Raw genomic sequence first — 25,805 nt, forward strand, 5'->3', positions numbered from 1 at the left:
TTGAATTTTTCTCCCAATGTACACAAGTTTAAACAATCTTTCCTCGATCGGCTGCAAGTTCGCCATTTAACTGGGAATTACTGTTAATAATGCCGCTAAAAGAAATTATAACGGGGAAATGCAATTTTCCCGAGTGAGCTATTAAGCTTTCATGCGAAATGGAAAGCGCGGGGAAGTTTTCAGACAAGGCTCTCTCGTCAGTCTATCAGAGACTGAAAGATCGCCACGACGAGCATCAGCTTTCGCGCGAACACCGTGGGTATATAATACCTCTCGCCTGCCGTCAGTCACTCAGTCAGTCATTGATACCGCGTGGTGATTAATGAAGAGTCAAGGTTCGGGATCACAGTACCGTGTGGCAAGTGGAGGGAGGCCGCGGAGCCCCGAGCACGACATCGCGAAGAATGTCGATACCACGCGGCTCCGAGAAATGAGTGCGCGTAGGTCGTCCATTGTGAAATTAAGTCTTGTTCAAGGTGTGGGATTTATCGAGCGATCACGTCGGGCGTAATTCAACATGGAAACGTTTAGCAGCGAAAGGCGAAGTTGGGAGAGGTCATTTAAAAAAAAAAAAAAAAAAGAAAAGAAAATAGAAGGAAGAATCTTCATTGCTTGTAAATGTACATTCCCACCCATAAAAGCGACCGACTTCGTCACCGGACGATCTCGCGTCGTCGATTCGATAAGATGCATTTCAAGACCGTCTCTTCTCGCCGGAGATCGTTTGACGTCTTCATGATATATTCCCCGCAAAGACGTACGGTTTGAGGAAATAAGAATGTATATCAACCGCGGGGGAAATTATTTTGAAAACGCGCCGAGACGGTGCCGAGTAACCGATGAGCTATCTGCGTATGGATAAGACTCCTCTTCCACGTCCCGGACTGACAGGACGGAGGGGGCCTCGAGCGCAAACTTGAAACAGGCCGTTCACGTTTGTCCATCTGCGCTGGTACGCCCCGTCCGTCTGTCCGTCCGTCGACGTCCGGGCCTGTCGATACCCGGCCTGTCCGCAAACGGAGCAGAGCAAGACTTCAGCACTTTTACGTACGGAGTCTGAATAACAAATCTGTCCAATTCACATGTCGACATCAAAGAAGATAATATAAACGCTACATCGATACATCGTCTACAAAACCTTAATGTTTTATTAATGCGACGACTACCATTCCCGTCCCGCGTCCACCGGGAACGCTCCGTCCTCGGTTAGGCTCGCCAGAGATCCTCAGAGGACCCCCGCGCGCTCGTAGGGCAAGTAGAAAGCTATTCGGAGAGTGCGGAGTATCGCGCTAGTGGAACACCCCGGGTCCCGAGACCGCTGTCTTTGCGTTTTATACGTTTTGCCATCGCTGTCGGCCTCGTGACCGCCCGAAATGTTCGCCCGGCCATCGCGCCGCGATATCAAGATTCCCATCTTGACACCCGGTACATTCTCTGATATCGGCGTAACGGCAAGCACGAGACAAAGGGGAACACTGAGTTGAATTTAAGAACAAGCCTTGTAAATCTTTTTAATTGTTTAGTTAAGAAAAATGATACCGTCAAAGACTTGTAGTTTATCGTAGTATAATTAATAATAAAATAAAATATTAATAAAATATGCAAAATTCCAAAGAAGAAAAATTATTAATTTTTTTAATCAAGTTAGCTAATAAAATATAAATATTATTTTAATGGCTTTCTTTTTTTCTTTTTATTATTTTTCTTTTCTTGTTTTTTTTTTTTCTAAATACTAAAAACTCTGCTCGGCCTGCCGCGGCCGACTCTCGACGTGACGGTATCTTGTGAAATATTTCGCGCTTCGCGAGTCCAGCGTGGAGCTGCATCCGGCACGACTTTACTCGAAACAAGTAAGCATTACGGACGAAATGTGTATAAACGCGGCTCCGTGTAATAGTATGCAGGAATGCCGGCAAGGTAGCGAAGACAGGGTGTAGGTGCTCGCGGAGGGAGGTTTGTGAAATCGAGGAGGAAAAAAAAGGGGATAGAAGAGGAGAAGAAACGCCGAGGGAGATAAAGAGGAGTACTGATCCGCGGCTGATGCGAGAGCGGGCCGAGGAGGAGCGTCCTGAAACTCTGAGTGACAGCCTCGCCACGTACGTGGGAGGCAAGTCCGCAACAAAGGGAAGACGATAGCCTTATGCAAATGCAACCGATATCGGACGCGTGCGCTTCCTGGCCCTTGCGAGATGGGCCCACCGGACGAGCTCGAATCCAAGATAAATCGGATTCTGGAACTACTTTCAGGATCACCTACACGTTTCGGCGAATAGGCACCGGCCGCTGATTAGGTATTGCACGCGGCTCGTACAACGACTCCAGACGCCCGCCACGTATTTCTTAATCGCAATAAGACGCGATAATTTAATTATATCACGACGTCACTGGACATTTCCTTTTATTAAGACCGTGCGTTCCGATTAATTTTTTCGCGGCATTAACTTTTCAATACACCGGTGTCCGCGCGGGAATATCAACAAAAACAGCGTCGGACATAGTTTCCTTTAAGGTAAGAAACCGAGTTATCGGTTAAAGTACCGGCTCCCTTTAGACGTCACTTGGAATTCCAAATATCCGCGAGTTTCTACGATGTAATAACGAATGACACGGGCGGAGAACAAACGAAACGAGAAAGTCTGCCGGCGGTAAGAGAGGTTCAGAGGGTTGAGCGCGAGAGGAATGAGGTGGTTGTATGAAGAGCGAGGAAGGCCAGCGTGGAATGGGAATGGCGAGGGTGGCGGGGACCGCTACAACCGAGTTCCAAAGGGTCTAGCGCTTTCCGACAAGAATTAATCATCCCTGGCAGCACTCAATGTCCCTACCTACTACTTTCTTCGCATTCCCAATTATACGCTTATCTACCAAATCCGCTTTAGAGCTGAAATATTAACAACTTTCTCGCAAACGATGCGGATCGCCGTGAATCGCTCGTGATTAAAGTGTAATTAAAATTATCAGCCGCAATTCCTCCGCGGAAGAACCATCGAACCGAAAAGATACACCGCGCGATGAAACCAAGTACATCGATAATTGTAAATTTATGCAAACAAACGTATGACTGCATTTAATAAAAATAAAGATTCAATGACTATTTAATAAATATGTGAAAATATTCTAGCTGTAATTTCGAATTTACATGTTTGCAATTTAAATAATGTACTTATTGTAATAATTAATTTTATATTGCAGCTCCGCGGAAAATTTAATTAAATTTCGATATATCTACTAGAAATTAATAATATCCAACGTAAGAATTAAATTTTCAAATTTTAGAATATAGGATAAAATTGCGATGGAAAAAAGAAATGAAAATAAGAAGTGAGCATTTCTATACGCGGATGCAGGGTGGTAGTAGCGCGGAATTTACGAGATAGCTACCCCACTTCATCCCTTCATCCTACTTTCCTTGTCCTATCCTCAACAGGTGGTCGTTTTGCTCAACTTCTGTATAGTAATTTATAATTTAATTGATTTATGCCTCCGAGCATGCTTCTTGCGCCATCGAGACCTCGCTTTCGAGAAACGCGTCATTTCATTCATCGACGAGTATAATAATTTCACTATAAAATTAATTTTGTCGTCGCGCTTTACAAATTATCGTTTCTTATCAAGCACATTTTTAATTTATAATTCCCCGTAAGTTTTATAATAATTTCTGTACATTTTTATAAAATACGAAGCCGTAATAGTAATAGTGCAGTCGGTGAATACTCAATAAACGTTAACTGTTTCAACTTATTCTTAAATATAGTTACAGCTGCAGTACATATTTTTCGAAAGGAAAGGCTTCAACCAAGATTTATTAGAATACAAATTTTTGTGTATTCTGCCACTGAAACGACTGGCCCTGACACGTCAGAAAAAATCTAAGTGACAGATGCTTTACTTTTTGACGAGACCTTGAATATTAGCGAGCCTGTGGCGAGTTTCAAAGAGTTTCCTTCATAAATCAATCACTCGAAGGACTTATAGAAATCTATATTATTGGAAAATTGATTTTTCCGCCCGTTCAATGTCACACGTTGTGACTTCAAGTTTTTTTAAATAATAAAGTGCAGCCGTACAGTATTAAAAATAATATAAAAATAATTTTCGCATCGCTTGATGCAACGCAAATAAAACACGAGAAATTAGAAAGAAACCTAAGTTTGTATAAGATTACATAGCGTCACTTAAAAAAGAACACGTGGCTGATAGCTTCTTTATCGATGTAACATCGGTAAATTAAAGGTGCCCGCCATTCGCGACGGATCATTAGGAGATAGATATAGAACGTTAGACGAATCATGAACGTCTTATCGTCTACCTAAATCGCGGCAAAGAAAGCAAGACCCACCTCAATTCAACTTATTTGATGAACTCAGGAAGAGTTCATAGTTCAGTGAGACGACGAAGCAGTCGACACCTGGAAAGTTTTCGATCTTTTTGTTGCCCTTTAAGAATGTCTACTTCCTACAGTTTCTCTTATCGCAATTTATTTGTACCTTATTTTTCTTTTACTGCGGTCAGATTAAAAACTCATTTTAGGAGGAGCAATTTCACTAAGCCATTAATAATATCTTTCCTAGATAGCAGTATTAAGTCGTCCAAATTAAAAAGTTATTACAATAAAATGTTTGTACAATATTATAATCACTTATCCATATTTTAAAAAGGAGACGCGGATATCCAAGTGTCGACGCTGTTCCGCGGTGCTAATTTGTTCTCTCTCTCGGCTCACTTAAAGCCGCGAGAATAGTTAAATTAATTTTTTAATTTTGTTTAATTTATTAATTTTTATAGCGTGTAATATATTCTCTCACCTCAAGCAAAACGCTAACGATATATAAAAAAAATTATGTGACTCACCGGTCGATGCGCAGCAGCGGAGATACGGCTACTATAATCTGTAACAAAAAAATATAACATTTTAATTGTAGAGAGATCGAAGTAATAATTACTGTATAAGAAAGAAATTTAATGCGCCTCTAATAAATTTTTTAATTGATCCAAACCAAAGTCGTCTATTATTTGAATAATATTTTAAAAAAATTGAGTTTTTTAGAATAAAAAAAAATGTTTCTTACTATTTATAAGACTTTATTATTTTAATATTAAAGAAATATTGCAAAAATTATTAAGTTTTTAAGAATAAAAAATGAGTCTCACCTCAGGGTTGCTCCGCTGGTGCCTGATGTCTACCCGAGACCTCCTCCTCCTCTCAGAGTGTCACATCATTCTTCAGTGCACAAGTCACACGCGACACTCGCGGATACGCGCGCGAATTATAGACTCTATTCGCGCAACCCAGGCGGTACTTCCGATTAAAAAAATTATACAATAATTTTCGAACGCCCGATTACTTACTTAACGATATTCGCGACGAACTCCGGAGTTCGTTTATTCGATTAATCGGTAACGAAAACTCTGATGTCACTGTAACATAAAATATAAAATTCAAATTATAGCAGCGTTCATAATAATACTCACAATTTAAACAAAATGTTCTACGTGACTCTAATTAATTAAAATAAAAAAAAAATGCCAATAAAAAACAAAAATCTGTTAATTTTATGAGAATAAAAAATCATTCTTACTCTTTGGCTGCTTCGACGAGGCATGATGCCTCTCCAAGGCCTGGTCCTCCTCTCAAGATGTATGGGATGTCGAGACGTGACTTTCTTCCGCAGGATACTCGTAGACACTCTCGCACGACCTTGGGTGACACTCCAGTTCATAAAATGAACGTAATATAGTCCTTATTCATATTTAATATTAACTGCAAGATCGAGTTCACTTCCGTCCTTCGAATTTTGACCTGCGAAGAATAAATTTCCTTTAGATTAAGTCCTGCTAGAACCATAGAAGATTAAGAACATTCTATTTTCAGTTCTCACCAAATACGACGTACATTCTTTTCGATCGCACGCACGTGTTTTAGGTTATGTAGAGGAGAGTACTTGGCAAGGTCGAGTAACTCGGTCGGCCGATGTGATTACGTCGTATCGCGCGATGTTCCCTCTGAAAGTTAGCAAGGTGACGTTAACTTCTGCTCGCGTGAACTGATTTTCATCACTTCCAACTGCAAACGCACTATGAGTTAGGTAGCTATGATCAACGACAACTGCGTAGCGAACTCGACTGACTCGACCGGCCGGCGACTGGTGTCGTCACATCGCGTGACGTCATATTCACTCTTAACCGCGACTCTACTTTCAGTTCTTACTTTGTTAACATTCACGACGTATAAAATATAGCTGGTTTTCTTCGTCCGAAAAAACTCACCGAATACGACGTACATTCTTTCGACCGCGAGCACGTGTTTTAGGTTAGGTAGAGGCGAGTACTTGGCAAGGTCGAATGACTCGGTCGGCCGATGGTGATTACGTCGTATCGCGCGATGTTCCCTCTGAAAGTTAGCAAGGTGACGTTAACTTCTGCTCGCGTGAACTGATTTTCTTCACTTCCTACTGCAAAAGCACCGTTATGTAGCGATGATCAACGACAACTGCGGAGCGAACTCGACTGACTCGACCGGCCGGCGACTGGTGACGTCACATCGCGTGACGTCATATTTACTCTTAACCGCGGCGAACTACACTTTTTACCACGACTCTACTTTCAGTTCTTACTTTGTTAACATACACCGCGTAGAAAATATAGTTCGTTTTTATCATTTAATATCATTTAATCTCATCAAATACAACGCACATTTCTATCGACTGCACGTACGTGTTTTAGGTTTAATAGAAATGAGTACTGAGCAAGGTTGAGTTACTCGGTCGACCACTGGTCGTTACGTCGTATCGCGCAATGTTTCTTCTGAAAATCAGTAAAGTGACGTTAATTTCTGCTCGCATGAACTGATTTTCACTAAAAACAAAATTCATTTTGTAGCAGCATTTACAACAATTGTCATAATTTAAGAAAATAATTTTTATACGACTCCAATTAATTAAAATAAAAAAAAAATACCAGTGAGAAACGAAAATCTGTTAACTTTATGAAAATAAAAAGTCATTCTTACTTTTGGCCTGCTCTGACGAGACATGATGTCTCTTCGAGGCCTGATCCTCCTTTCAGGATGTATTGGATATTAAAAGTGACTTCTTTCCGGGCACAGAACATTTCTGGACGCTCTCGCACGACCTTAAGTGGCTCTTCAGTTTGTAAAATGAGCGTAATAAAGCCCTTATTAATATTTAATATTAACTACAAGATCGAGTTCACTTCCTTCCTTCGAATTTTGACCTGTAAATAATAAATTTCGTTTAGATTTAATTATACTAGAACCGTAAAAGATTAAGAATATTCTACGTGCAGTTCTTACTTTGTTAACATTCACAACGTATAAAATATAGCTCGTTTTCATCGTCCAAAAAGTCTCACCAAATACGACGTACATGTCTTTCGACTGCACGCACGTGTTTTAAGTTAAATAGAGATGAGTACTGAGCAAGATTCAGTGACTCGATCGGCCGGTGGTGGTTACGTCGTATAGCGCGATGTTCCCTCTATAAAGTCAGCAAGGTGTCGTTAATTTCTGCTCGCATGAACTGATTTTCACTAAAAACAAAATTAAATTTGTAGCAGCGTTTACAATAATAGTCATAATTTGAGAAAGTAATTTTTACACGACTCTAATTAATTAAAATAAAATTAAAAAATACCAATAATGAAAGAAAATCTGTTAACTTTACGAAAATAAAAAGTCATTCTTACTTTTGGCCTGCTCGGACGAGACATGATGTTTCTTCGAGGCCTGATCCTCCTCTCAGGATGTATTGGATATTGAGAGTGACTTCTTTCCGGGCACAGAACTCTCGTGGACGCTCTCGCACGACCTTGGGTGGCACTCCAGTTCGTAAAATATACGTAATGGAGTCTTCATTAATATTTAATATTAACTGCGAGATCGAGTTCACTTCCTTCCTTCGAATTTTGACCTGTAAAGAACAAATTTCGTTTAGATTAAATCTTACTAGAACCGTAAAAAATTAAGAATATTCTACGTGCAGTTCTTACTTTGTTATTAAAAAATATAGCTCGTTTTCATGTCCGAAAAGTTTCACCAAATACGACGTACATTTCTTTCGACTGCACGCACGTATTTTAGATTAAATAGAGATGAGTACTGAGCAAGGTTGAATAATTCAGTCGGCCGATGGTGATTACGTCGTATCGTTCGATGTTACCTCTGAAAGTTAAGAAGGTTACGCGTTAACTTCTGCTCGCATAAACTGATTTTCATCACTTCCACCTGCAAACGCACTTTGAGTTAGGTAGCGATGATCAACGGCAACTGCGTAACGAACTCGGGTGACTCGACCGGCTGACGACTGATGACGTCATATCGCGTGATATTCACTCTTAATCGCGGCGAAGATCACTCTCTACCGCGACGAAGTTATATTAATTTCTGACTTTGAAGCGTTTAAAATATAATATAAAATATGCACGTACATCCGTAGTTTACTGTTAAAATCTATTAAATTATTAAAAAAAAAAGCTTAATTTTAATGTAGCAGAAGCGAGAATAAATAACGCACGCGCTCCGTAAAACGTCTCTGTAATAAAAAGCTAATTGCCAAGTGTTTATTCTAATTTTTAAAATCTAATTTTGACCATTTTATCCTTCGCTCTCTCGCAAGAAAAATATCCGATGTGGCAGCAGGAATTGCTCTCGCAGTTTTCAAACCGCGACGGAAGGGTTCGTTCACATCCCCCGTGTAACGCGAATGTTGAGTGACAGATCTTAACAAAAGCAGAAGTATCCCTCGGTCTGGAGCCGGCACGCACCAAGACAGAGGCGCGTCCTCCGATCTTCGGGTTCTTTCTATTCTCGCGGGGGCACCCTCGCACACCGCGTTAACCCCTCGGCAAAACTATTACAATTCCTGGTATGGCGAGGCGCGTTTCCCTCCTTTCTAGCATCCCCCGTCCCTCTCGCCTATCCGCCACCCTCTCTGGCTTGCCCTCGCAGTTCCCCGCAACCCATGTCCCGGCCTCTTCCTCGCCATGTTGGCATCGCGCCCGTCAAGGGAGATTTATAGTAACTCGAATTCCTCGACTACTAGTCGGCCGTAGTTGAAGGAAGAGAGGCCGAAGAGAAGTAAAGAGTGAACGGAGGGAGTGCTTCCGCGGTTCCGGAGAACCTGGAGAGCCCTCTGAGGGTATGTGGCCTGGGCGGCGGTGGTGTTGGGTGACGTCGGGTGGATAGGTTTCGGAGGGGAAGGCACTCGTCACTCCGACGTGACGGCCGCAGAACTCCGCTGGTACTCCATCGCCTGCTCACCTAACTCGCCGACGTTGCTGCTCATGCTACCTGAAGCCGGTGGTGGAGATGCACTAGTTTTACGCTGACGTAAGACGCTCTGAAAAATAATTTCGTCATGTCATTACTTGATAATATTATTTCTTACAAACATTATTGCAGTTTGCTTTTACTTTAATTTTTCTATGTATATATTTTTAACTGTGCATTATGTTACATATATTTTTTTTATTAAGTTGTAAATTATGGCTAATTTAAGTTCTTTTTTTTTTTTTCTTTTTTAATAACTGAATTATATTTTCACGATAGAGCAGAATGGGAATTTAATCACAAGGAAAAAAAAAGCGTGAACGAAATAGTTTTCTCTCTTCGTGATGCGAATTGTACAGATGAAGAAAAGGGGAAGGCAGATATCAATCACGCGGGTAGTGACGGGCTGAGATTTGGTAGCAGCTTCCAAGCCGAGGAGTAGCACGGGGAAAGTTTTACCCGCAAACAACTCCGTCTATTCCATCATTATTTTTCTGAGGAGCCTGCTGTATCGATTCACAAGTTATCAACGTGTCAACACAAGTTCACTTTTCTCATAAATACTTATTAAATTATTACGATGAGATTACCGTTATAATTACTTTAATCTCTATTACAAATAACTTCATAATTATGACAAATAATAAGAAATAATATAATAATTTAAAATAGTTTTTTAAACATATTTTTAAAACATACTTTTTACTGGGAGATTTAAATATAATTAATACGTTTCTATAAATCTGCATTTTGCATATACGTACTTTTTAATTGTGAATTCAATCAATGTCATTTTCTATGAGAAAACAATTGTCTTTCTTTGACCAATATCAGATACATATTTCAGAATACTGGACCCATGGGAGTTCAACGGTTAGGTAAGACAGACAGCGAGGTTGCGTGCCATAAAACCTGCAAATGCGATGTGACGTCTGCAGTTGGTCGAGAGGAATTATTATAATGTGATCTACTGTAGAGAGACATCTGAAATACAAGAAATTCAGGATTATTTTATATATATACTAGAACAAATGCGCACGCTTCGCAGTACTTTTAATGGTACTCCCGATCAGTGTACATACGCGAAATACTGATAATAATGATCGCTACGCAAATTTGATCTGGAAAAGATTTAATCGCGAACGGTGCAGCTTCGCATATGCTCGCGTATCGTCGCCCGACCACAAGTACGCGAGCTATCATGGTAAAGTAAAAAATGAGAGATTTACCTTTATTTGCCCGATAAATGGACAATGCCAGTGTTCTGTGCAGAATACTGCGGTTCATATGGCTTTCGTAGCAAGGTAAGACGTCTTCGTCTTGACTCCAACGGTCTCCGTGTGACTGTCGTTCCTCGACTGCACAATGGGTTCGTAGACTGTTTGCGATCAGGCGATCTACATGAAGCGCTGTAATTGGTCGGCGCGCTAGCGTCACCCATTTCTTCCCGAATCGTCGAGTGGACGTTCACGGGTGAGGCGCGGTGAAAGGAGGGGAAATCGCGAAAAACATTTTGCTTGGACATTTTTATTACATATTAAAATTAAATTGAACCTTAAAATCACCGATTAAATAGATGATACATTAATACAATCATTAAAATCAAACGAGAAAACCAATCAGTATCGGCTTTAAGCAACAATTATAAGCGGAAACAATCAATTAAGATAAATTTTTATGATTATTAGATTATTTTTGGGGCTTGATCGAACACGAATGTATTTAACAACGACGATTTAAAAGCTCGCAAGTGGTGGTTGAGCTCCGAATCTCCGAGCTTGGCCTTGTACTCGGACGCCTCCACAACTCAGCGCGAGAAAAGAACAACGCGCAATTGGCGACCGAGCCTATTGCTGTCTCACTTTTTTACGCGGTCCTCTCGTTCTCTCTAAGGCCCGAAATCTCTAACGGTCAGTCTAGTTGCGGAGACACGGGTGATCGGACGTGTCGGTAATTCCTCCGCAATTACGCGTATTTTCTGATCGCGGATAGGAAAGCATCGCACGCGAATAAGTGTCGACGTCGTCGACTCGGGTACGAACGATCATATTCCGCACGCCTGAGCTATTCCATCGTTCGTTCTGTGCCTCATTTCGGCCGTCGAAAAAGTGCTTCGAGGTTACGCCGCGGGTGAAGTGCACGAAGCGCACGAAGCGCCAGACGTGCATCACTCCGCGTCGGTCATTTTCGGGGGACGGCTTCCATTAAAATTTCCTTCGGCAAGTTTCGGCGATTGTTGCTATGGTGTTAGATCTGCACCTCGCCCGTCTTTATCGTCGCGGCCGAGATTCTCGTTCGAGCAAGCAACTTTTGAGACACTTAAGGAAGACAAAGTGCGCGGGGAACATATAATCCGGGACGTGGTGCTCGACATATCGCGGCCGGTTTCGTTCGCTGCTTTGAGCAAGTTCTCAAGACCGTTTCTCCGCCGACGAAAATTGATCAAGGAATCGTACGTGACTCTTGGGCCTTACGTTACGCCAGTTTCTCGTGCCGAGGCCGAAGACGACGCGAGTGAAGACCGGGCGCAAGCGAGCAACGCTACGAATATCGCGAGAGTGCAAATTTACCCAAACAATGATCGTTCGTCGCGCTTCGTAATTTTAATCAAAAAAAATCGCCGCGATAACCCACCGTCATTCTCTCGGTCGTTCGTCTCTCGAGTGATCGTGTTGGTGATAGTGATTGTGGTTATAAAAAAAAAGCAGAGCAGTGTCATATAGTGTCGAGTGATTTTGAGTGCTACGTTACGCCAGGATAATCCAGAATGCTGCCACAGAAAGAAGGAAGGAAGGAAGGAAGGAAGGAAGGATGGAAAGATGGAAGGACGGCGAATAACCTAACCTACCTCAATTTAACCAGAGGCACATACAAATGTAAGTGAGCCGGCAACACGCCGTCAGCTGTAGATCACTCAATTGAAATTATTAATTAATTAAATTATTACATTATTGAAAAATGAATTAAATTCTAATTAACTGATTTTTCTGGATGTTGTGACACGCGTGAATTAGGATCTCTTGAAAAATATTACGCGTATAATTTTTTTAATATAAAAAAATTTTAAATTAATTATTATTTTAATTAATTTATTATTTTTATTATTTCATCATGTTACGCTTGATGATTATTTATAGAAAAAAAAAATTATTCTTACTTCTTTTGAAATATAAATTATTTTAACTTTTATTAATTATAAATTATTTCAACTGCAATTAATTTTACAAATTTAATCAATAAATATTAATTTATCTAATAAAATTATAGATCTGTAGATATACAATTTCCTTGCAAGAAATTGTGCCATCTACGGAAAATACCTGAACAGGCTATCTCAAAACTTCTTTAACACTTAGTCGATAATAATTTACCGAAGGTACATATATTAATATTCGCTCAGAAATATCATACTGATTCGTTGAATGTTTCAAAGATGGCAATGTGAATTAAACGCAGCCATCATGAATCAAATTGTGTCGAAAAGAAGTGGGGGATGATGATGACGAGAGGTGGTTCTTTGTTGGTTAAGCCTACCACTGAAAGGGTGGAGTTTGCCACATATAACCTACTGACTACAGCTGCTAGCATTGGCGTCGAACAATTTTATTTAATAGTAACAGTATCTCAAAGAAATATTTAGTTGTGTCTACTAAAAATAAAGATACATATACTTTTAATTTTACAACACATATATTTATGTGTAATTATTTTATAAATTTTAAATTTAGTAGCTGAACATGCTTAGTAATTTTATATATAGATAAACTATTTTATATAATTTTAATCAAACTGTTTAATAGAATTGCAAAATTAAAGAAAAAAAACTTTTATACACTAGTAGTGAGTCTTTCTGGGGTTTCGTTTTTTTGTTCTTTTTTTTTTTAATATGTACGCCTTCTTGGCATTTTTAATATAGAAATATAATTTTAATATAGACATATAATAAATAAAAATATGTAATAGATAGATAGTGTTTAGGTTTTAGAGAAATGCTTATTATACCGATGATCAGTCACTGCTTCTGCTAGGTTTCCATGGTACCAACATGTGCTGACTTATTAATAAATCTTTAACATTTTTATATTATTTCAACTTATGAATCAAATTTAATTTGCAGTATAATATGACTCAGAAGTTGCATATTTATTTTTATCAATAATCATAAAAAGACTTAAAGTTTATATGCCGATAACATATCTCTAGAGAAGAACTTCTTGAAGAAAAAGATTTCACACACTTAGTTTTGCTATAGTATACGAAACTGCCTTCCATATCTGCAATCAATAAATAATTATCAATAATAAATTATAGAAATTAATAAAATATCCGTCTTCCGAGATATTTATTATACTCGTAAAAACTTTACGACAATAATTTACGTTTCTTCAATCAGAACTATTATAAATTTAATATAAAAATAATATGAGGAGGAAAATGACAAAAATATTACATAAAAAGAATTACGCATTATATTTCGTATTGATAATTTAATTTTTTTTTTTATATTATCTAACGTGCGAAAAATAATTTAAAAAATTGTTGCCTCGCAAATATCATTTGCAAAATTATTGAAACAAGTTTCGTTAACCGTTATACCGTTTATTGCACATCGAATGAGAATAGACCGTGCATGCAGCTGCAGTATTACGGTTGTGCCCACTTTATTTTACCCGATACTATAGAGAGGTAGTGGTGGTAACTGTCACCGAAGACAATTTATGTTAATGACTGTTCGTAACCGAGGAGAGCCGAGGTCGCTCGACAGAACAGTCTGCAGGTCGCCGTAGCGGCGGTCGGACACGAAGCTCTTTGCTCGACTTTCGAATTCACCCCCACTTGCCAACCCCGAATTCACCACCTTGCCGCGTCCTGGCCGTTCCATCCCCATGATGGCGACGCCCAGCGTCGATTTGTGCGCATTTTCATCCCCAGCTCAGGGACTCGTACCCCCATGGACGCCCGTGCAACTTATCGAATATAAACGGTTTTGTGAAAAATCAGTGCGTTAAATTAGTGCCTGGTCAAAGGATACTTGTGCAGAATATTTTTGGTGAGTCTTCGTTTATTTGTCTGTTTATTTTCGCGATTTATTCATTGTTATCTGCTTGAAGGAGCGACATATCTGGATTTAGAGACGTAGCAAACTATGACTTCTCATAAGCTTGGTCTTAAAAGAGAATGCGACGCGTTTCTCTCGCTCGATGCCAATCTGATTCAACTGGCGTCGAGAGAAGCGAAAGAAATTTTCATGTGCAACGTGCTGGCTTCATATCTATTTTTATCGAACGGGACGCTAAAAATGGCTACATAGACGCGAACAAAAAAAAATAATAATTTGCCTCAACCAGCCGCAGGTCTGGGTTAATAACTGATAATTTTTCCTTACCAGGCGCATCTTTTTATTAAAGTTTTTCCGCTTTACGTGATTGCACTGTTAATACGCAAGCCATATAAAATTTATTGTTGTACATTTATCATTCTCTCGCAATAAACGTAGTCAAGTAGATTTATCGTTATGTTTTTGCTCTAAGATCATTAAAAAGTTATAAAATTACCACATCTTGTCTCTATTTATCAAAATTAATTTACAGCACAGGCAATAATTTATCCATATCTTTTATAAAAAATAGCAGTAATAAAATTCTTCGGTTTGAACAATCTCGACTAAACAATTTTCATAATAATTTGTCCATGTAGGTAGGATATAGGTAGATGCAAGTCCCTGAAGTGTAACTTGAAGCATGCAACAACGTGTTAAACAATACTCCTGCCATCGTATCAGATAACTTAAATTATCAACCGATCATTATACCTAATTAAAGCCATAATTATGCTCGAGCTCGCGAAAAAAAAAGACAAAAAAATAACAACGTAATTGTAGTATTATAGCCTGCTCTCAGCGTTTGATCTCAATTGTTCAGGATTATGAAGGAAATCTGATAGTTTTTGGTTTCTTTTTGCGTGAGATTTTTAGTATACCGTATTTTTAATAATTAAATTGGCAATTTTGGCATAATTACAATATTATCTATTGTTAATTAACGAAATTCATCCGGCATAGGACATTCACGAACACCACCGTCGTGGTGGCGCCGACGGTGGCGAATTTCATGATTCCTATATAGCCTCTTGCAATCTGGTGAAATGCTGATCGATTTGCACAGTGTTCCTCATTCGGGTTTCGTTTATATCGTAGCTGGCAATGATGATGCATATACACACGCAGTTGCGCAACAAAAATTGTCGCTAAATCGGTGGAGACTTTCACTCGAGGTTCGCAACGAGCCCGCGCGGAACCCTCGTGTTCTATTTTTATAAATAAAGTATAATAAAATTAATTAAATTACTTAAAACTAATTGAAGTCTGTCGTTGTATATGAATTAATATCTTTGATATCTTTGCAATATTTTTTGTATAAATTAAACATAAGTTTCTGGTTGATTTAATGAGTATTAATTTACATGTCGGTTTAATAAATGTATATAAATCATTCTAGAAGACAAAATTAATTATATTAGATAGTATTTAATTATAAACGTGCGTGGTTTTTTTTTTCTTTTTTTTTAGAGATAGTTTTAAGAAGAATACTGTGTAGCTCTTCAAAGTTAAGAATTCTTTTACATTCAAATTACCAATTAAGAACTTTGAAAAGAAACGCGAACTTTTTTGAGTATTTATAAATATTTATATACGAGCTGACATAGAAAAAAAATTATCCGTCGAACGTATATTGCGGGTGAAGGCACTCGTAAAATATCTTCCACCGAAACGCGTAAACGCTGAAGTCAGCGTGTGTGCCAGAATAAATCGGCTATGAATCCAATCAAGAACTCCATCAACATTCCACATCTTTCAACCAATTTCTAAACTCGTTTCCTCGCTTAAAAAAAAAAAGAAAGGAAAAGAATTATCTCCAGAATAAGTTTAATATCTTTTAACGGTTTTTAAAATAACTTACACTTTTCTGAAAATACGGCAATATATATTCCACATTCAAAGATGTGGAGATTTTATCGTTGCCGATGCGGCATCGTTCTCTCAATCCACTCACTTCGTGCCGCGTGAGTAAATGTCAGCTTAACTTTCATCATTTTTTCGCGTGTAATATACTTTTGCTTAAACTTAATGTAAATACTTCTCGGTTCACGTGTGTACTGGAGCTCCGCTGCCTGCGTATTTACTGCGTGCTCGACTTACGATTAAGAAATATATGACTCGCGACGTTAAGTTGCGTCAGATCGCCCGCCCAACCGGTCAGCTTTTGTTTACATCGTTCCTACACAGATTAACGCGTTATAAATGAATTTATACACCGAATATTATGTCGAATATCACATCGATTATTCACTTTAACGTATTACGAATTTATAAACTGGTGGACACATCGCAGAATTCAATTGAATCGATCGTCACTTGTAGTTTTCGTAATTATTCTAAAATAATGAATATAATTAATACTTGAATATGTATTTAAATTAAATTTCACAGAACAAGAGGGATTTGTTGTCGAAAATCATCAAACGTAAAAACACTTTCGTTTAACGCGCAAGAGGCATGAATAAATAACGCGTACAAAGCACGTCTGTCTAGTATAAAAATAAAAAAAGAAGCGCGTATGTGTGTGCCGTGCAACCGTAAAGAGGCAAGTCAATGAACAAGAGGTAGCGTGACACGACAAAGCGTTAAGTGATCGATGTCCGTCTTGTAGAAAATACAGCCATCGTGATTGCTATATATTTAATGGGATGTTACGACTAAATATCCAAAGAGCACGTGTCGGACACGCGCCTTGGTCTCTTATCATTTTTATCAGCACTTAAAATAATTTTTAATAATATGTAATTAAATTTGCATCGCGATCAGCAGCGTTAATTACGAGACGTAAATTATGCTAGTAAAAAAAGCACTTTTGAAACTGAATATAATAATTTAGAGATTGTTAAAATTTATTATCGATAATTTAGGAAATAAAAATATTCGACCATGCACGTCGTAGAATTTTCCACTGTAGGCCCGACGTTCTATTCAACTTTATAACTTTTAGTACGATTAAATTGGCTCACCGGTGTCATAAATTAACGCATTTCCGCAAGAAATGACGTCACGCTGCGCATGGGAGACACAAAAGGTCTTGTTAATCTTTTTACGGGCGACCACGCAGCCAATTCCGTCAATCTATTATATCGGTATCACTTTCGACGTGTTTACTTCGTTAATTCCTTCGTAAATTTTTACAAACCTGAATAATAAACGTGAACAATGCAGGCTGCACATCGAATAGAAATTGATAATCGTTAAGCAACGCATTTTATTTTTGTAATTATTATTATAATTATCGGAGATTGTTATTTTATTAAAAATTAAAAAGATGCGGCTGGTTATTAGATTCTTCCGAAAGCGTTCGTTCAAAGTTGGCTCACGAGAGTCGTTCGAAATTTCTTTATAGAGAACGGCTCTGCCCCCCCGGCGTTTTCCCTTTTTTTCTTTTTTTTTTTCGGTATCGGAACAGGTATCACGGTCGGTTGTAGGTAATAGGTCTCGGATAATGGCGACCTATCTGACCTTCGATTTTGTAGCCAACCTGCTGCGAGTCCATTTCCAACTTTGTCGAAGTTTGGTGTCTTCGATCCTACATGGCTAGCACCGAGTGCTTTCTAATTTTATTTTCAATTTATACGGTAATACTTTATCGTAAATGTTTTATAATTACGATTGTATTAGTTAAAATTTTTTTACAATATTTGCATGTGATATAACATTTTATTAATTGCAATAACTTCTATTCAATATAATAAATCTCAAATTAATTTACACGTTTATTGCCATCTATTTTAAAATAAATACTATGAATTATTAATATTATTTCCTAAATTTATTACATTTTATAATAAATGCTGCAATATCACTGCTTCAGTTATAATAACGATATCGATATACTTTATAGCACTATATTAACGTAATGATTACTGCAATCAAAAGAATAATATTTGTTGCATTGCTAATTAAAAATCGTTCGCATTCCCTTGGTTGAAGCGTCTTAAATCTTGATATAGATCCGCTTTTCTAGGTAGATTCGCTTATTATCGCGGCATAAAGTAGTGCGAGTTTCTTATGGATGCTGTGAGCCCTCACGTGGATTTCATTTCAGGATCGCATAAAATGGTGCTGAAGGGGGGAAGAAGGCGGGGAGAGGAGAGAGGGACGAAGGGGAGGAAACACGAGGGGAGAAGAATGGAGCCGTGGAACGGCCAGAGGAGCCGAGGGGGACGGGAAAGATGCCGGCTGGCAAGCAGATGGTTGCCCCGTTTATTGGTTTATTCGTTGGCTCAGCCATGACGTTCTGTCCAGCCATGAAACAAGCCGGAGACTCTCCTTGTGTTGGAGAGCATCAAGCAATGAGGCTACAACTGCTCTCCCTATTAAAACGCATCCGCGAGCTGGCTTGCTCGCGTTATACGTAAGTAAGAACACGGATCACAGTGAAGTCCGATTTACCACAATCTAAAAAGTGGTAGATTAATTAATTGGTAATAACAGCGATATACTCGTTGCATCAATCGTTTTACATTCACATTTAGCAATGCAAAACTTCGCATCGTTGATTTCTGTTATTCCGCAGATTTTTTCGACCCTGCACCAGATTGTCATTCCTGCCAGGATAAACCTATGTAGGAGTCAGTCAAGAAAATTTTACAAACACTGTGAGTAATGAAATAAATATACAATTTAATTATTGTCTTATTTTATTAAATGGATAGCATGTTAAAAAAAAAAAAATTTATTGAATTAATATATTTTAATATCTAATTAAGCATGTTTAACTTGACAGATGATTGGAAAACTTTAATGACCGGTGCAGTTTTTCCGCCAAAAATTTAGTAACAGCGAGGGAATAATAGCAGTTTTAGTGGCGGGTGCAAATGTAAGCGTTATATAGATGATATTCAGTAATGGCGTCCCGGGGGCGGATGAAATGCCCGGGTCGATAGAAGGAAGGCTGCTTGCCTACGAAACTCAAATACGCTCTCGACTTATTGCCGATGATCATCCCCAGTTACGACGGACTCTTCTGCGGCTCATCCTCAAGGGAATGATCAACTCGACTTCGAGCGCAATCGATTATACCGACAAAAGTAAGTGAACTTCGCGATAATTTAAAAAAATAAAAAAAGAAATAAAGTAAACGGCGGCGAAAAAGTTGTGAAACGCACTCGGATTTATAGCTAGGGAATTTTAATACCTTTGTATTGCGTCATGTGTCGGTAAAGTCAGTCCCAGAATAATTTAAAGCACGACGCATTAGTCACAATTTAATCTTGTACAAGAAAAAAGACTAACGTAATTTTTGAAAAAATCTGACATGTAATAAAAATACAACGGCGTTGACCGCCTTTTAAAATTTGTATTTCCATTGTTATGCTTTGTACCTGAAGCTATTTAACGCCGACTTGATCTTTGACGAAGACACAGTTTCTTCCAGTAGCTAAGCTCGCTGTTATACAGCTCCCCGGAGGGAAACATTCTAAACTTAGATACTTTCAGATCTTCTAATCCGGATTAGGATCGGAAAAACATCGTTTAAGAGGATTAACATCATCGGCCAATTTCCCTGGGTATCTAAACATTTCTCCAAGAAGTCAAGCCGACTGCCTTCTATTTTCTTCACGGATAGAAGAAAACTAGTTCACCTAAGTATAGCACTATTTTATGGTCTTTGTTGCGTAAGTAACAATAAAGTGTTTTTTTATTTTTTTATTAAAACAAAACAATTTTTAAACATCGGCTTTTAAAAATGCATATTATCCTCGTGATGCCAATAGTGAGTGTCATATATTTATATAAAATTCTTTTTTTTTAGTTGCACGCAAACGAGCGTACGTACGACATGACCAAGTAACCTGGAAATGAAAGGTACGTCGACACGCGTGCAGGAATAAAAGGAGCTGTACCGCTAAGAAGACGAAGCCGAAGAAGAAGAAGGAGGAGGAGAAGAAGAAAACCAAGGAGAACGCGACCTTGCTACATTCAGCTGTGTCATCCTTGCGCCGTTAACGCTCAGGTGGCTTCGATCCCAGGGACGAGCATCAATCATCATTGATAGTGCAGGTGTAATGTGATCATTGTCACTGAGATAACCCAGTACGATATTCACTTACGAAGCGTGTCAAGTGACATAACAGAGCTTATCTATAACATCACATCTGAATGTTGGTAAAGGAGAAAAAAAAAGTACGGCATCTGAAACGAAAGATCTCACGTAATTGCTTACATGTTATAAATATTACATGCACATTTAAGATTTTATGTCTATTGCATATTTATAAACGCTATTAATTAATAACGTGTAAATTACATTAAGTAATAAGAACCATTTAATATTTTAAATCTTTATTAAAGAAAGGCGTTTGTGGTCAAGCTGGATCTTTGAGCAATTAATAATAATAATAATTTTTTGGACAAACTTTTAATATCTATATTCAGCAATAAGAAATTACATATTATATAAAATAAATACGCAACAGAATAACGTACATTTTCTATCAGTATCTGATGTTTAAGTAGAATAATTTGCTGAAATCTTCTTTTGCAAAAAAATTATAATTAAAGAAATGAAAATTATTATCGTATCTTTATAAAATTTAATAATAGAATTAATATTTAGTTTTATTAATTTGATATTTTTTGAAATTTACGAGAAATTGGGTTAAAAACGGCTTTCCCTCATTTTCTTGAAGAGTGAGCTAACAGCCGAGTTATGACTGTGCACTTTGCAGGTCCGCGTGCGTTAATTCGAAATTAGCTATATTCCATAGCTTCTCCGCGATATTCATTTCTAGAAATGCAAACACCGTTAAAGTAACACAGATTATTGAGAAAAATGTGCGTGCATATTTATAAACGATTGCGTTATAACGTTGATAGAATACGTACTATTCCTACGTACATTCCTAACGGAACTGAAGTCTTAGTCCTGCAGTAATATTTACGTTACAGTGAGTTGCAGAAGTTGAAATAGAAAGGGAAAAAAAATGCAGAAATGTGTGCAAAAGCAATTTAAAAAGTTTACAGTTATGACTAATTATTTAAAAATTAATTAAAAATCTTTGACCAACCTTCAGATTTGTTATATTTAATCAAGTTTTCTGCTTTGCAATTAAAGAAATATGAAAAAAATAGAAACTTATATTAATAGAAAATATTTTCAGGTTTTTAAAACGGTATCTACAAAAATCTACTGTAGATCACATACTGGGCGGACAAAGAAGATCGGCACGTACATTCTAAGTAATTTTAATGCGTAAGAGAATAAATGATTGATAAACGACGTGCCGTACGAGAAAGCCCAGTTAATGCTCTACATCTACCCTGTAGATCCGAATTTGTTTGATAAGAGGCGACAAATTCGGTTCTAGAGAGGTTTGTGTGGTGCATACAAAGCGACGGTGATCTTCGAGTGAGAGATGTCGATTCAAACTACATGTATAAACTCCAAATAATTATTACTTTATATTCAAATAAATTTTTACATTTAATTTTTAATTTTTAATAAATTGTATTGCAACAAATAATATCAGTGTATTTTCAAAATCTTGATTTATCGCTAATGTAGCGAACAAAAAGCGGCAAACGTGCCAGTATAATTATAACGGAATTCGTAATATTAATTAATTAAACATTATAAGAGTGTTGTGATTATGTATTCGTGCATTAAGTATGAGTGGTGTTAGCTATATAATTAGATATTTATAATTAGATCGCAGAGGATACTTACAGATTCATTTGCGCGTATCATGAGCGAATTATTAACACCGGCGGAAAAATAATAAAAGGAATTAATGAACATCATTACGTCCGTGGACTTGGTTGTACGAACGTTGGTGTGTTGTCGATGATGAACTGCCACGTCTAAAGTGACCTGTTGCATATAAGTTCACTCGCACGTCGTGTTAAACTGCACATTCTCCTTGTCCTTTATACAGATAGATTCAAATTCAATTTATAATCGACACGAAATAAAATATATAGTTAATATTTGCGAAGTTTAGATTAAAATTGATAGTTTCGCAGCAGTTGGTTGGAAAACGAGTTATTTAATAATGACTGGACGCTAAAACTTGATAACTATTTTTGAATACTTTTATAATTATGTAAATATTAAAGTATAATTATTATTTGTTAATAGAAATGTTTTTAATTTTATTAACAGCGATTTAAATTTAATTAAAATATTTAAGATAGTAATTGAAAAGCGTCCAGAAATATCTCAGAAACTTGAATTTTAAAAATCCGAATACTTAATGTCACAGTTTCCACAAACTCTTGTGCGATAAACATACATAATCCATAAATATCGTTTAAAATTCCAATCTAAAGTGTGACACTATTTTCTTTTGCATTCGCGAACATAATTCTACTATTTTACGTCTCTGCGACGATTATTCATTGAATAGACGTTGCATGCGGATGCACGATTTCTTGAATCTTTCTGTAAAGGCTGCGGTAAATCCATTAATCTCTGATCGTGTTCATATTAAAATGACACGCCGGTCGTTACGCAACCGCTCATAAGTGCTAATGAAGTGCATACACAGGTGTAATTACCAATCGAGTGGACTGCCCACTTTTCACTCGTAGCATAATCTAGCGAATAAAAAAAAAACACGACTGTTTCATAATGACACGATGAGGAAAAACGCTACCGCCTCTCGCGCAAATCAGCGATTCCCAACCGATAGTTCTCGGTATTAAAATTAACATCTCCCTCGCAAAGATGTTTAAGTTCTTGCAACAATAAATAATGCAAAATAGCAATTAAGCCGAGGAATAATATGTTTTTGGTTTTCCAACGAAATCAAAATCATCGACGTGTTGATAACGTTAGCGATTATTGAAAATTATTTTATTCTAACGGCCTCAGTCGCGCGTAAAACGGCCGTGCCAAAAAGCGCTCTATTGAACGCTCATTTCAATAACTTCCCCACTTCGGAGTCCGTTAATAACTGTGCGTGGTACCGACGTGGAAGATCCAATCACGCTTACACACACATTCCCGGCGGTGCAGGAGGCATCGCAGGTATCAGTGTATCCAGCTGCACGAGCTGCAATACCCGGGAGTTATCGCCGCGAGCATCGAATCGCGATGTTCGCCGGACGTTTCACGGGGACTCGCCATTCTGGTTCGAGTGGCGGAGGCACCGGAGTCGGCCGGATGGAGACAAACGGCCGCGCGCTGCGCAGATACGGTTGGACGCGTTCACGCGCGTTTCTAGGGATCCGCGTCTCGTCCCAGGTCTAAATCCACATTCGAATGTGCGAGAAAACATAGCAAGATTAATGATTTCGTGTGACACGGAGGGAGAGGGTGCGCGGACCGCCAGCCAGCCTCGCTTGCCAGCCCGATCGCTCGACGACTGCGGTTGCGGCTGCTGCGGCAGGGAGCGAGGAAACTGCGTCAACGTGAGCACTTTTCTCACAGCGCAGACATTGTCACTGGCCGCGGACTTGCGAAACCGCGTTGACCCGATTCCGGAGATTCCGCGCGACGTCCCTCGATCGATCGGCTGAGCGAGGAGAGAGATCGGAAAAGTGAAAATGCCACCTCCAGCGATCTGTTCTTATCTCATTTCATGTAAAAGCGATTTTTTTTTATCTCACGCGAGAGAAAGCCTGCGTAATATTCAATTTACGAGGACGAGATAATCGCTCGCGGACCGATTCGTCGATTGAGATAACGCGAGCTGCACCGCGTTTTCGCGTTCGCCGGCCACACCGTCGACGGGAGTAATTGCCAATTTCGTCGAACGGAGGCGAGGGCTATCGGTTACGTGAATAAGAACGCGAGGACGCCGGCGGAAACAATATCCTCGTCGCTTTTTGCAATATGCTAATTATGTCAATTACGAGTTACGCCGAGTCCCTCCTCCGGGCTCCCGACGCCGCGGTTATCTGATTAGTTTTCGTAAATTACATCGTTCCATATTTTCTTCGCGGCAATGATTGATGAATTCCAGCCGATTAACATTCCATCCTGACGCGAGGCATTCATTAGCTGCCGGGATTGTGCGCCGTATAAAAATAGGAACCTTTAGCTCGTATTACCGATAGATCGAATGCGTTTTCTCCCCGATACGATCGTAAATATTCACGCTTATTGGTAACTGCATTGTTCTACTCGATACCAGTTCTTTTTTAAAATTTTCTTATGCTTTTTCTTATTATTATTTTTTTAAAGATTTTTTTTTTTTACGTACGTAATAAGTTATTGTTAATCTTGGAAGTTCGGGATCCTAGCATCGAAAAGACGAACGTGGACGTCAGACGCGCTTAAGTGCCTTTAAGTTGGGTTTTAACGGAATCAAAACGGAGAGCCGTGGATGGGGTTGCGCTAAACGAGTCCTTTGCGCAAACAATGCGAGCGGGGATGTTCGCGGAGACTCGCTCGTGTCTCTATGACTGATGAGACCTCCTCAATCACGAGGGGGTCTCTGACGGCGCCTCGAACGTCGCCGCATCTCGGAAAATGAAAAAAAAAGGAGGAAGAGGCGATATTAAATATGCATAGGCACGTTCGAAACGCGGCACGTATCAACCGTTGCTCGGTCCAACGTTCACCCGCGAAATTGCCAGCGGCCAATCGAGCGCCGGGTGTCCCGCATCAATATTCCGCCGATTTTCCCGCGATCCCGCGTTCATGACTCTCGCCGAGGCTGTCAGATTAATGCGAGGTGTCGCTCGGGAGAAAATCATCGAGCGACGTGGTCGGTAATAAATCCAGATAGCGTCGTGAAATCGGCGAACGGCGCGGCCGGTTATACTCGAGGGGTCCGATATTAGAAAATCGCGCGATCGGCACGTCCGTCAATTTGAAATCGCGAGCCGGGACGGCATAACGAATCTACGTCCGACGAGACGCGCCGTGGCACAGGTCCGAGGCCGGTGGATGGAGAAGAAGACAGGCTTCGATGCCTCTGGCCTTCGAGAGCCAGTCGTGCATCTTGCATCCGACGCGGACAGAAAGAGGTCGGCATAGATCTGACGCCCGCGATGAGCGCCGCTGCGGTATAATATTAATGATGACTCGCTCGCCCCCTTGGAGGGGCCCGTCTACGCGGCTTGTCCCGCGATGTCCTTTTTCCATCCAGGTACGGATGCCCCTCGTAATCGGTTTACGTGCGTACTTCATCTATTAATTCGCCCGACGATGAACTTCCAATTTGCGACTCGGAGGTTTTTCTCCCCCGCGCGCTCACGCGCGCAGGGTGGCGCTACCCGGATTTTATTAATTATCTCTTAACGCAAGCCGGTTAATCGAATGCCCCGCTTACGTTTGCCGCTTACATCTTGTGTCGAATCGCACATCTGACTTCATCAGGCTCATATAATACGAGTTTACTCGTCGCTTTAAGTTTTCCGAGAACATTATTACTTACTTCGTAGGAACTGGTCATTATAATTTATTTTATACAATGTATTATGTATTTTAAAAATAAAAAAATTAATATTTTATTAAATATGCGAAGT

The 25,805-nt window shown here is 39.1% G+C and overlaps 3 long non-coding RNA genes across 5 annotated transcripts in view; 1 reads left to right on the plus strand and 2 right to left on the minus strand.

Annotated features, from left to right (window-relative positions):
- LOC139103342 (uncharacterized) overlaps window positions 1-6,890 on the minus strand; it is a 96,446-nt gene extending 89,556 nt beyond the window's left edge. Inside the window, exons 1-4 of the long non-coding RNA XR_011545866.1 lie at window positions 5,877-6,890; window positions 5,577-5,797; window positions 5,149-5,415; window positions 4,849-4,886 (exon numbers count right to left, since the gene is read on the minus strand). This is a non-coding gene — a long non-coding RNA (uncharacterized lncRNA). The remainder of the gene's footprint in view (window positions 1-4,848; window positions 4,887-5,148; window positions 5,416-5,576; window positions 5,798-5,876) is intronic.
- Window positions 6,891-7,005: 115 nt separating this feature from the next.
- Window positions 7,006-7,919, minus strand: LOC139103501 (uncharacterized). Its single transcript, XR_011545910.1, has 3 exons — window positions 7,702-7,919; window positions 7,310-7,545; window positions 7,006-7,230 (listed from the first exon to the last, which is right to left on the minus strand). It is a non-coding gene; the product is annotated as an uncharacterized lncRNA (long non-coding RNA).
- Window positions 7,920-13,795: 5,876 nt separating this feature from the next.
- On the plus strand, window positions 13,796-22,130 carry LOC139103156 (uncharacterized). Of its 3 annotated transcripts, none has more exons than XR_011545840.1 (6): window positions 13,796-14,333; window positions 18,433-18,741; window positions 18,904-18,985; window positions 19,114-19,417; window positions 19,827-20,005; window positions 20,143-22,130. It is a non-coding gene; the product is annotated as an uncharacterized lncRNA (long non-coding RNA). The 3 variants fall into 3 exon arrangements; XR_011545841.1 differs by having other exon boundaries at window positions 13,797-14,333; window positions 19,827-19,976; XR_011545839.1 differs by having other exon boundaries at window positions 13,800-14,333; window positions 19,827-22,130.
- Window positions 22,131-25,805: the final 3,675 nt, after the last annotated feature.

The sequence above is a fragment of the Cardiocondyla obscurior genome, linkage group LG06 (assembly GCF_019399895.1).
Source record: "Cardiocondyla obscurior isolate alpha-2009 linkage group LG06, Cobs3.1, whole genome shotgun sequence".
Taxonomy (NCBI): domain Eukaryota; kingdom Metazoa; phylum Arthropoda; class Insecta; order Hymenoptera; family Formicidae; genus Cardiocondyla; species Cardiocondyla obscurior.